General features: G+C 32.0%; 1 pseudogene; it reads left to right on the forward strand.

The window, feature by feature from the left end:
• The first annotated feature begins 1,203 nt into the window (after nucleotides 1-1,203).
• Nucleotides 1,204-4,872, forward strand: LOC115961628 (annotated as a pseudogene).
• The last annotated feature ends 6,686 nt before the right edge of the window (nucleotides 4,873-11,558 follow it).

Genomic DNA, 11,558 nt, shown 5'->3' on the forward strand with positions numbered 1-11,558 from the left:
CCGATACAATTGGGGGGGAGGGGAGGACTATTGACTCTATCTCTAGCTTTTGGAACCCTCTTTTAACAGGAAAATGACTTGATCTAGTTTTTTCGTGCATTGAATTTATTGGGATCTGAATCTATATCGAACATTTGTCACGTGTGACTAGTTTACTGCACAAAAACACTATACCCAATTCTTATCCCGTAACATTTAATCATTGATGCATAATGCCCCTCTAAAATTTTGAATCCCTTCACAGTGATATTGTTTTTTAATCCTAATGATACTACACCCTCTGTTGCCATCAAGTACTACTAGTCAAAAGAATTTTCACGTTATTTGACTCGAATGAAGCATATTTATCTACCAAGTTGTGAATTAATTACTAATAATGTATGCATTTTAACTGTTTGTTTGACTTTAGTTTTTACTTTATTTTTTTCCCCACTTTGTGTGGAGGATTGCATCATTGTTTTAGACTTTTAAGTATTTTGTTTGTTTTTTTAATTTTTATTGCGTGGATAATGCCCTGTGTCTTTAGAATTTGCTGCTCCGTGAATCTTGCTGTGTAAGTCAAACAAGTAAATTAGTACACTAATCGATCTGTTGAAAACGATTTCTTATTTTGTGACACGCGTTAGAATATAAATCTTAGCATTTTTTTTTCTTTGTTTTTGGCAACTTCACTTGAAAGTTGAAACCGAATTTTTATAATTATGAGACACAAATAGATGCTTAGATCACCCTGACTTCCAGTAGATGTATAATCTCTTACACAACATGAGTCATTGAGATATGTGGAATTTTCACACTGTAAGCGAGTGAATTCTGCATGAGATACCTACTATAACTTTGTAGGAGAGGTAGATAAAAAATTTCTTTTGTATTTCACTTTATTTTATGCTCCACCTAAAAAAATTCAAACAAATTACATATATATTTGGTGAAATATAAATTGAAACACTAAAAATCAAGGCCTATTTGATATTGGGATAATTTACAAGGAAGTCAATTTTATACCGTGCCAGCCGGTACGACCGGTATATACCGTACCGACCAATGCACCAATACAGATACCTCCCTTGTTTCATACCGAAAAAAATACCAGCCATACCGACGAAATCTGGCTATTTCGACCAGTTAGTGGATACCAGACCGGTACCTTTTCTCACACCACACTAAACTTCTGTCCCTCTTTGCCTCCTCTTTATCACACCGATGACGACGAAATACCGATTGGTGATGAGGAGAGGCATCAGTGATTCATGCACTGGAAATCAGTTTGAAGTGAAGAAAAAAATAGACTGGACTAATGCTAAAAGAGTTAGACTAATGTGAATCGTGTGATACTGAGAGAGAGAGAGAGAGAGAGAGAGAGAGAGAGAGATCTGTAACTAATGGGGAAGAAATGAAATAAAAAGTGAAGAGTGAAGACAAAATAAATTTGAAAGAGGAAGAGGTAATGTGTGGTTGTAAAGAGATAGCATGTGAAGCTATGATGTGTTGGAACTTAGAAATAGGAATGATAGGTTGGCAGGCAACTAGCTTCAGGCGTGCAACATTAGAAAAAAATAAATGAAAGAATAAAATAAATGTGGGACAAGAGAAGAGAAAAATAGAATAAAAAAAGTGTTGGGTTTTTTTCTTTCTTTTCTACACGTACTCAATATCTGGAATGGCAATGTGGCTCTAAATGTTAGTTTGGTAGACATGATTCTTGTTGTATTGACAATATCATTAACCGTTTTCCCTCTTCTTCTTTTTTGTGTGTGTATATATATATAATATATAAAATAGCAGTAAACCCGAAACGGTACACCGGTATTGACCGGTATCTAAAATATATCGTACCGGTGGCCAAACAGATACAACTTCCGGTACGGTATTAACTTCCTTGATAATTTATCTTAAAAGAATAAAACCATTACAAAATTGGGAGCTTTAGGCCTAGGTCTCAAGCGTTATGCATGCTACTCCTTGGAGTTCAAAACGTTGAATTTCATATTGCTTCCCGTTTTCCACTATAGTTTTAATTCTTGTTAAAACATTGCTGGTGGGGTAGGTTAGGAAGCTGGAATTGCTGATAACAATACTGGTCTTCGTAATGGCTACATGTTTCTTTGGAGAAATGGGTTATGTAAAGCCTCCAGCAGTTGCTGTGCTAAAGGGAATGTTTATACCCAAGCTTAGTGGCCAAGGAGCCACCGGGGGTGCCATGGCACTTTTGGGTCATGCCGTACGTTATTTACTACTTCATTAAATATATATCATTTCATTATTTCATAATAACTATTTATTTTCTTCCTTCTAATAATTAATTTGTGTTATACACTTATACCTTATTATTTATTCCATTTCTTTTGATCAATAGGCACAATCTCTTTCTCCACTCGGCTCTTGTGCTATCCAGGAAAATACCAAATTCTGTCCATGGTATCAATGTAAGAACCTGGTGCTTACAAATTGCCCCTTTTAATTTTATTTAAAATTCAATTTAGTATATAACTTTTGATTTATTCAATTTACTCCAATAACATCCATTCGTTTTCAATGTAGTCCTTACGTTAGGCTGGTAGCCAGTTACATGTCCCAAAACAATGTAATTTTGGAATTTTTTTTTTTTAAATTTCAAAACCAATCGACATCGTTTTTAAGACACCTAACAGCACTGTCTAACGAAATTAGATGGAAAGACTACATTGAATCAAACTATAAATTTTTTTACTAGTATGAATATTTCAGAAGTTACAAGATTGAATTGAATTTTAGACAAATTAGAAGATGCAATCTGTAATTTAATCAAAAAAAAAATTATATACAAATGAGCTCCAAACTCCAGTAATTATCATAATCATAGATGGTAAAACTAGTTTAATTTATTAAATTGTAAAGGACAGATAAATGCTTTCTTTATTTTCCAAAATAATTGCTTTTTGCTAATGTGTCAAAATGATTGTGTTCTGCCTTGTCGTGCTATATCACAAGATGCATGTCGATATTTCCTAATAGAGAGCGGATTCGCATTGTTTGTTGCATTTCTAATCAATGTTGCAATTGTCTCTGTATCGGGCACCGTTTGCTCAGCCAATAACATCTCAATGAGACTGCAAATCAATGCAATGATCTTAACCTCAACTCAGCCTCTTTCCTTCTCAAGGTTCAAATTTATATATATTAAATTATTTTACATTAGAATAATGGTTAAATAATTAAATTCAACCATTTTTTTTTAATTTAAACTTTTGGGACAAATAGTAGTCTATCAATTTGAATGCAATTAGAATGTTTATGCAAAGGTCTAACATAATTTTTTATTTTTTTATAATTTTATTGATTTATGTGTGTAGAATGTATTGGGTTGGTCAAGCTCAACCATTTATGCCATTGCATTACTAGCCTCAAGGCAAAGCTCCACCATCATAGGCACTTATGCAAGGCAATTCATCATGCAGGTCTTGAAAATTAAACATACAACATGCACACACAAACATATATGTTTATATCATGTGAGCTACCCTAATTAATTGGGATTAAATTTTAATTAATTTAAGGATGGTGTGGCTTTTATAGGGTTTCTTGGATCTTAATATGAAAAAATGGATTAGAAGCCTGATGACAAGGTGTATTGCCATTACACCTAGTCTTATTGTTTCCATTATTGGAGGATCTAAAGGTACAGCCCGACTTATCATCATCGCATCGGTTTGTAACTTGTGATCTCTGTTTGTTTGTTTGTTTTTTTTTTTTTTTTTTAACATCGATACCTATATTCAAACATAGGATAAAAATTTAATGGGTTTTTGCTTTGCAAATGATACTTTCATTTGAGCTTCCATTTGCTCTAATCCACCTCCTAAAATTCAGTAGCAGTGCCACCAAGATGGGACAAGATGGGACCACACAAGAATTCAATATATGTACGTTGTTTACTTACTTTTGTTTCTTTTTTCTACTTTGGGTGGAGCTTGTGTCCAGTAGCCAGTGCCACTGGACACGTTGTGATGCGGACACATTGTGATGCGGACACGTGTCCATATCCTAACGTGTCCAGTGGCAACTAGCCACTGGACATAAGCCAGTCCCTTTCTACTTTTGCTTTTAGATGACTAATTGAGGTACAATCGTTATAGTGGGTCTTGACTAGGGTGATAGGTTGAATTTATAAAGCTCATAAGTGCAATTAATACGTATATTTTAGATTCGTCAATTAAATTCAATTATATGACTACATTGCTCAATATAGTATAAACAAAATTAATGACAATTAAATTTAACTAGATGGTTTATTAATCAATACAGTGACATGATTGAATTTAATTGAAAAACATAATTTAAAACATCTAGGTAACCATATCTAAGTTTAAAAGAAAGAAATTAGATGGCCAAAGCAAGCAAAGCATTAAAGAAAACAACTACATTTTTGTTTCTCTTACACACAAAAGAAGAAAGAAAGAAAGAGTAAGGCAAACGTCTTTCTATTATTTAAGCATCGAACAATTATGCCTGTAGGTTATTGTGATCTCGTGGATCCTAGGGAAGGGAATCGTTGGCATCAACATCTACTACCTGAGCACAGGCTTTGTCGGTTGGCTACTTCACAACAATTTACCAAAGGTTGCAAATGTGTACGTTGGGCTCCTAGTATTTCCCTTAATGCTCATCTATATCTTAGCAGTCATCTATCTTACCTTCTGAAAGGACACTATTGTAACATTTGTTGAGCCTGTAAAGCATGACCACCCAGTAGCCCAAAACAACATGGAACACGAGCTAGGTAATTCTTGTGTGGTGGACGAGTTGGATCACATTCCTTACAGAGAAGATTTGGCTGATATCCCACTACCAGAGTGAAGGGTTTTTTTCTAGATCAAATGCAACAACAGCCAAGCCAAGGTATATTGTTAGTGGTAGGGAGCTCCAAGTTAAATGTGACTTGAACTTTCTTCAAGTTCATCTAAGGCTTTCCTTCTATGGAAATTGTATGTAATTTCGAACCACCTATTGTAGTTTCCATTATTCAATTGTAAGTTTATGTTGAACCTTTTAGTTTGCCTTTAAAGAAATTCGACTTTTCATAATAGCTATTTAGTCTCATGATAAATCATTGATAAACTTAAGTCTCCTTGTGATATAGGAGAATGAGGAGAGAAAATGGGAGAAATTTTAGAGGTTTGATTTCAATAAGTCAGTCAACAAAATTAAAAAAGGAAATATTTGGTTTGTTAGTTGGTGAAATCCCAATACTGATCCGAATATTCTGTCTCCCAACCCTTTCCTCAAGTTAAAGCATGAATGTCAAACTTGTAATCAAGATGACAAAATTGATCTTTGCCAAGAGGCTTAGTGCAGAAGCCAGCAATATGAGAAGTTCATATTAATCTAGCTTCAATCTTTTCATAAATAGGATGGCAATCCAGTTCAATATGTTCATTTTGCTAGCAAATGATAATGAGACTAACAAGAATATGGAGTACTACTTTGTTGTCACAATAAAGTCTCATATGGCCATTATGGTTGATGCCAAGGTCCCTGAGAAGCTATTGAAGCAAAATGAGTTCACATGTGGAGGTCATGACATAATATTCGGCTTAAGCAAAGGAGTGAGAGACACTAGTTTACTTCTTGAACTTCCAAGAGATGGGGCTGTTACCCAAAAAACTCCAATAGTTGTGACAAATTTACCAAGTAGTTGGACAAGTACCTAATCAACCAGATCTATTTCAAACACTAATTTGATAGTAATTTGCTTTGGGAAAAAATAATTCCTATTTCAAATTTAAGCTTTCTTGACTGATCCATTTAACCCTTTTTCGCCCTTTTCGCTTCTAGCACATAAATGGATCACCAAAAGTAATTGAATCATAAAATTAAGAACTTGTATAATGTTCTCTCTCTCTCTCTCTCTCTCTCTCTCTCATTGTTAATTATTTTTTTTAAACCTGACCTAGAGCTAGAATCATATACAAGTTAAAGCATTGGATGATTGAGAGTAGGTTGTGCATTCCCTAAAGAGATTTTTTTTTTTTTTTGAGAAAGAGTACATGAATATTATTAAGAAATAGGAATGTCAGCGTGATACACTGCAAGGGTTTGGAATGGAACATCCTCCATCCAAACAAAAAAACCAGTGATATGAAGTGCATATCTAGTTAGGTTGTCAGCAACAGAATTGCCATTTCTACCAACATGCAAATAACTGATACAAGTAAAAAAGTTGGTGCTTCTTTGGCATCTCTGATTAGAAGACCAAATGGAGCAAGAGAGGGTGAACCATCTTGTAGGATTATTTGGACAGTGGTCAAGGTGGAGTTGGTTGTTTCCTTGGCTGGGCAACTCAAAACTCTAGTAGGGAATCAATAGCTCGCTGCTGAACTTGATCAATTGGAAAGCTTGTAGGAGTTAGTCGGATTGCATTGCGCCTAAACCAGATTGTCCATATCGTTATAGCAAAGAGCTCCGCATTGCATTCCCTGAAGAGTTGAACATGACATTTGAAAGTAGATAACTGCTGTATAGAAAATTTGAAATGCACGATTGACTCCTAAATTTTACATTTTACCCCTTGAACTATAGCTCCCCACACCCCCCTCCCAAAAGAAAAAAAAAAAAAAAAAAAAAGGAATTATAAGCATTTACTACTTAATCCCCTGCCTTTTGTTTTGAAATTAAGTTTAACAAAATTTAGCATTAAAAGACCAATTTACCTTATATTGTCTATTGTTTAGAGGGAAGGGTAGATTGGTCTTTTAATGCTACATTCCGTTAGATTTAACTAATAATGAGACACGTGTTACATGAGTTTTAGTTTAGAGAGTGAAATCGTGCATTCTTGTAATTTAGAGGATAAGTGTAAAATGAAATATAATTAACGGTGAAAAAGTGTAATTCTTATAGTTTACAACAAAAATGATTGTGATATGTCTTCGTAAGATGATTTATTATCTGTGTGCCTTGTAATTCTTGCTTATTTCTTTTATTTTAGAATTTTATTTGAACTTTTTACTAGGAGACATAAAACTTCAATATTTGGATTTTTCACTCAAGAATTCATGCCTAACCTCACATCAAAACAAAATCAAAGAGCTTGCTCATGTGAACTACTTTGGCATTTGCTCATAAAAGCATGTAATGTGATACTCTTTGTTACATCCTCCAATATTGTTTCATCTACTATATTTTATTTTAACTAATCGCAAACTCACGTGATGTGCGAAAAAATTAGATGATTTAATTTGTTTTTTTTTTAGTGAAAAATGAAAATAATAGATGATATATATAAGTGTTAGTCTCAATCCTTTTTTTAAATGACGTGATTATTTTCTAACAAAGTTTTTGATACAATATATTAGATTTTCTAAATTAATCTATATATATTTGTTATTTGAAAGTGTTTTAAATTTTATAAATTTTTTTCAGGAAATATAATTCATTTTACATTCAATTATTATATAAAGCAAGATATTTTGTAAATAATGTAATGTGTGGTTAGAATTTGTTATTTGAAAGTGTTTTAAATTTTATACATTTTTTTTAGATAATATAATGCATTTTACATTCAATTATTATAAAAAGTGAGATATTTTGTAAATAATGTAATGTGTGGTTAGAACTTGTATAATGTTCTCTCTCTCTCTCTCTCTCTCTCTCTCTCTCCTTTTTTTCTTTTTAATTTTTTTTTTTAAGAAACCTGACCTAGAGCTAGAACCATATACAAGTCAAAGCATTGGATGATTGAGAGTAGGTTGTGCATTCCCTAAAGAGTTGAACATGACATTTGAAGTAGGTAACTATTGTATTGAAAATTTGAAACGCATGATTGACTCCTAAATTTTACATTTTACCCCTTGAACTATGACCCCCCCCCCCCCCCCTCCCAAAAAAAAGCTATAACTATCTACTACTTAATCCCCTGCCTTTTGTTTTGAAATTAAGTTTAACAAAATTTAGCATTAAAAGACCAATTTACCCTCTATTGTTTGTGTTTTAGAGTGAAGGGTAAATTGGTCTTTTAATGCTACATTCCATTATATTTAACTGATAATGAGACACGTGTTACATGAGTTTTAGTTTAGAGAGTTAAATTGTGTATTATTGTAGTTTAGGGGATAAGTATAAAATGAGATATAATTAATGGTGAAAAAGTGTAATTCTTATAGTTTACAACAAAAATGATTGTGATACGTCTTTCATTAGTTGTTTTATTATCTATGTGCCCTATAATTCTTGCTTATTTCTTTTATTTTATTTGAACTTTTTACTAGGAGACATAAAACTTCAATATTTGGATTTTTCACTCAAGAATTCATGCCTAACCTCACATCAGAACAAAATCAAAGACCTTGCTGATGTGAACTACTTTGGCATTTGCTCATAAAAGCATGTAATGTGATACTCTTTGATACGTCTTCCAATATTGTTTCATCTACTATATTTTATTTTAGCTAATCCCAGACCCACATGATGTGCGGAAAAATTAGATGATTTTTTTTTTTTTTTGTCTAGTGAAAAATAAAAATAATAGATGATATTTATAAATGTTAGTCACAATAACCCTTTCTTAAAATGGTGTGATTATTTTCTAACAAAGTATTTGATACACTATATTAGATTTTCTAAATTAATCTATCTATATTTGTTATTAGTATTCTGCCCATGCGATGCACAGCTTAATCAAGAATCATGTGTAAATTAATGAAAAAAATATTTTAATTAAAATTAAATCATATACTATGTAATAAAAGTTGGGCTTAAAAGTCGTGGTTGCACCAAGTTATATTTTACTCTATTTTTTTAATAAATAAAGTTACCTTTTACTTTAAGTTATATAATGAATGCATATTGTGTAAGATTAGGTTTTTCTAAAAAAAAAAAATTAAATCATATATAAGTCCAAAATTAATTTAATCAAATATGGTAAATAACTATGCAACTGATGTAAAAACGAGATGCCTAAAAAAATATAAAGGGAGTTTGCATAATTAAAGTGCATATTTATATTAAAAACCTTGAATTGAATAATTTAAAAAAATAATTGAAAGCATATTTAAATGGTTTATGGATAATTTATGAAGTTAATGGGTTATTGGATAGTATATGATGCTTTTTTGTGTGTGTCTGTGTGTGTAGGTGATTGGTGAGTTTTGATCTAATGAATTTTGCTATGAAATGGGTTAATTGGGTGGCCATGTCTTTGGAGAACTTTTTCTGTTTGCTAAATATTGTTGGTCATCTACTCTATCCAAATAAAGATTTTTTTTAGTTATTTTACCAAAAAATAATAGTAATAAAGATTCTTTTTGTTTGTGATTTATAATTACTTCTTTTACTGTCTAATTTAGATTGTATTAGTGTTTATTTATTTATTAGTAGGAGGGTGTCATGTCAAGTTAAGTCTATTTTGCTTGATGTGTTATGATTTTCTGGACTAATTAGTAGTGTGATTGAAGATGAGAATCAAGTGCTGTAATGAGGCACAAGAATATACCAAGGTTCTAAGTAAATGAGTGATCAAAGAGAGGACAATATGCCCAAGTAGTGGCCTAGAATTTGACAAGAACTTTTAAAGAGAAAATATCTATGTTTAGCATGTAGGAACAGCTAAGTTACCCATTGAGTTAATCTAGTGATTTTCAAGTTCATATGATCTAATGTCCTGAGTTTAAGTCTTTTAACCGACACTTTAAATCATCCCAAAACAAAACTTTCTTGTAATTACCCTAATGTGAGTATGGTATTAAAAGACTACCTCAAAGAATCTTATACACCCATGTTTATAAGTAAAAAATAAAAAATAAAAATAAAAAGGTTTAACAGCCAAGTAATCAACTGATCATTCAGGCGGTCTTACAGCACTTGATTATTACAACCACCTCAAATAGAGGAAAAAGAAAATTATTTGTCCCTGAATTATTGCAAGCAGCAAAGTGAGGTAAACTCATTCATTCCAAAAATGAAATTAAGCTTGTTTAGAGTTTAGACTCAGGCTTATTAATACAATAAGGTAAATTTATGGGTTTTTAGAAGTTATCTTGAATTTAAAGTCACCCCATAAGTTTTTTTTTTGTAAATATTTTTTTATGTTGTTTATTAAATCCTCATTATAACTTATTTTAGTTATTAACTATATTGTGGTTTTGTGACTGGGAGCTTGGAAAACATTTTCTTTTTCTTTGTATTGATGGTTGTTTCGTACTTATTTGTAAGTAATCACTTATTGAATCTTTTGCATAAATTGCTCACTAATCACTTTTTGAGAAATTTATTGAGACTAATACCCAATTGATATGCTTAACTAAAATCAGTCATTTTGAGTGTGTTTTAATTGCTCATGTGGCACTTGGTAGTAATACTAGTGATATTGTGTCATTCAGCTACTAACTCTGGTGTTTAGTACACTAATCCATTGTGTGTTTCTAAATTCGTAGGATGGTCATGGTCATGGTCATGGTGATTCTGTAGTGGATATCCAGTGTCCTGGTGCTCAGCGCTTATTATTTGATGATACGTAGTAGGCGATACTTTGGGCACCTATTTTGGAGTAGTTACTATGACATTTTGATTTTTATAATAAAGTTTCAAACTTTGATATATATATATATATATATACACACATCATAGTTGGAAATTTTATTATAACATTCTAGACAATTAGAATGTATTCTTTTGTGCAAGACATTGTACATAGTTGTTTAGAATGTATTATTTTGTTTATAACATTCTAGACACTTGGGATGTATTATTTTGTGTATAAAATTCTTGACATTTGGGATGTAATTATTGATATGGTGTAATTAAATATATTTAGTTTCTTGGTTTAATGTGGTATTGTATTTGCTATTGGAAAATATAAATTGCGATTCATTACAGTTGCTATAAAATAGGTATTCGAAAATATGTATTTTAGGTACATTACAGGTGCTAAAAAAATTTTAAAAAAAAAAAGACCTATACCAGTGCTTTTGAAAGCACTAGCATAGGCCTTTTAAATTATATTCATTCAAGATCTATATCAGCGCTTTTGAGAACGCTGGAATAAGTGCTGCCTATGCCAGCGTTTTCAAAAGTGCTGGCATAGGTCTTTTAAATTATATTAATTCAAAACCTATACTAGCGCTTTTGAGAACGCTGGAATAAGTGATGTCTATGCCAGCGCTTTCAAAAGTGCTGGTATAAGGCATATGCCTTTCCCAGCGCTTTTGAAAAGCGCTGATACAAGTCCGGTGACCCTATTCCGACTGTCACTACACAACGATTTGAAGCACCAGGAAAAAAAAAAGTCGGGATAGAAATTTTGACCCTATCTCAGCGCTTTCTTGGGCTATCCCAGCGGTTTTGAAAATGCTATGATAGCCCCTTTTTTTGTAGTGATTGTTTAATTTTAATAAATACGTTTTTTTAACACATATTAAGTTATAAAATATTTAACATATATACTGAATTGTATTTACATTACCATTTGAGACTATTATGCCTACTATGAATATAATTGATATATACATCAAAGTCACACACACCAAAAAATAATCCCTCAAGTGGCTAAGTAGTAGTAGAGCCAGAGGTCAAAACCGCCACAC

Source organism: Quercus lobata, chromosome 9, assembly GCF_001633185.2.
Source record: "Quercus lobata isolate SW786 chromosome 9, ValleyOak3.0 Primary Assembly, whole genome shotgun sequence".
NCBI lineage: Eukaryota > Viridiplantae > Streptophyta > Magnoliopsida > Fagales > Fagaceae > Quercus > Quercus lobata.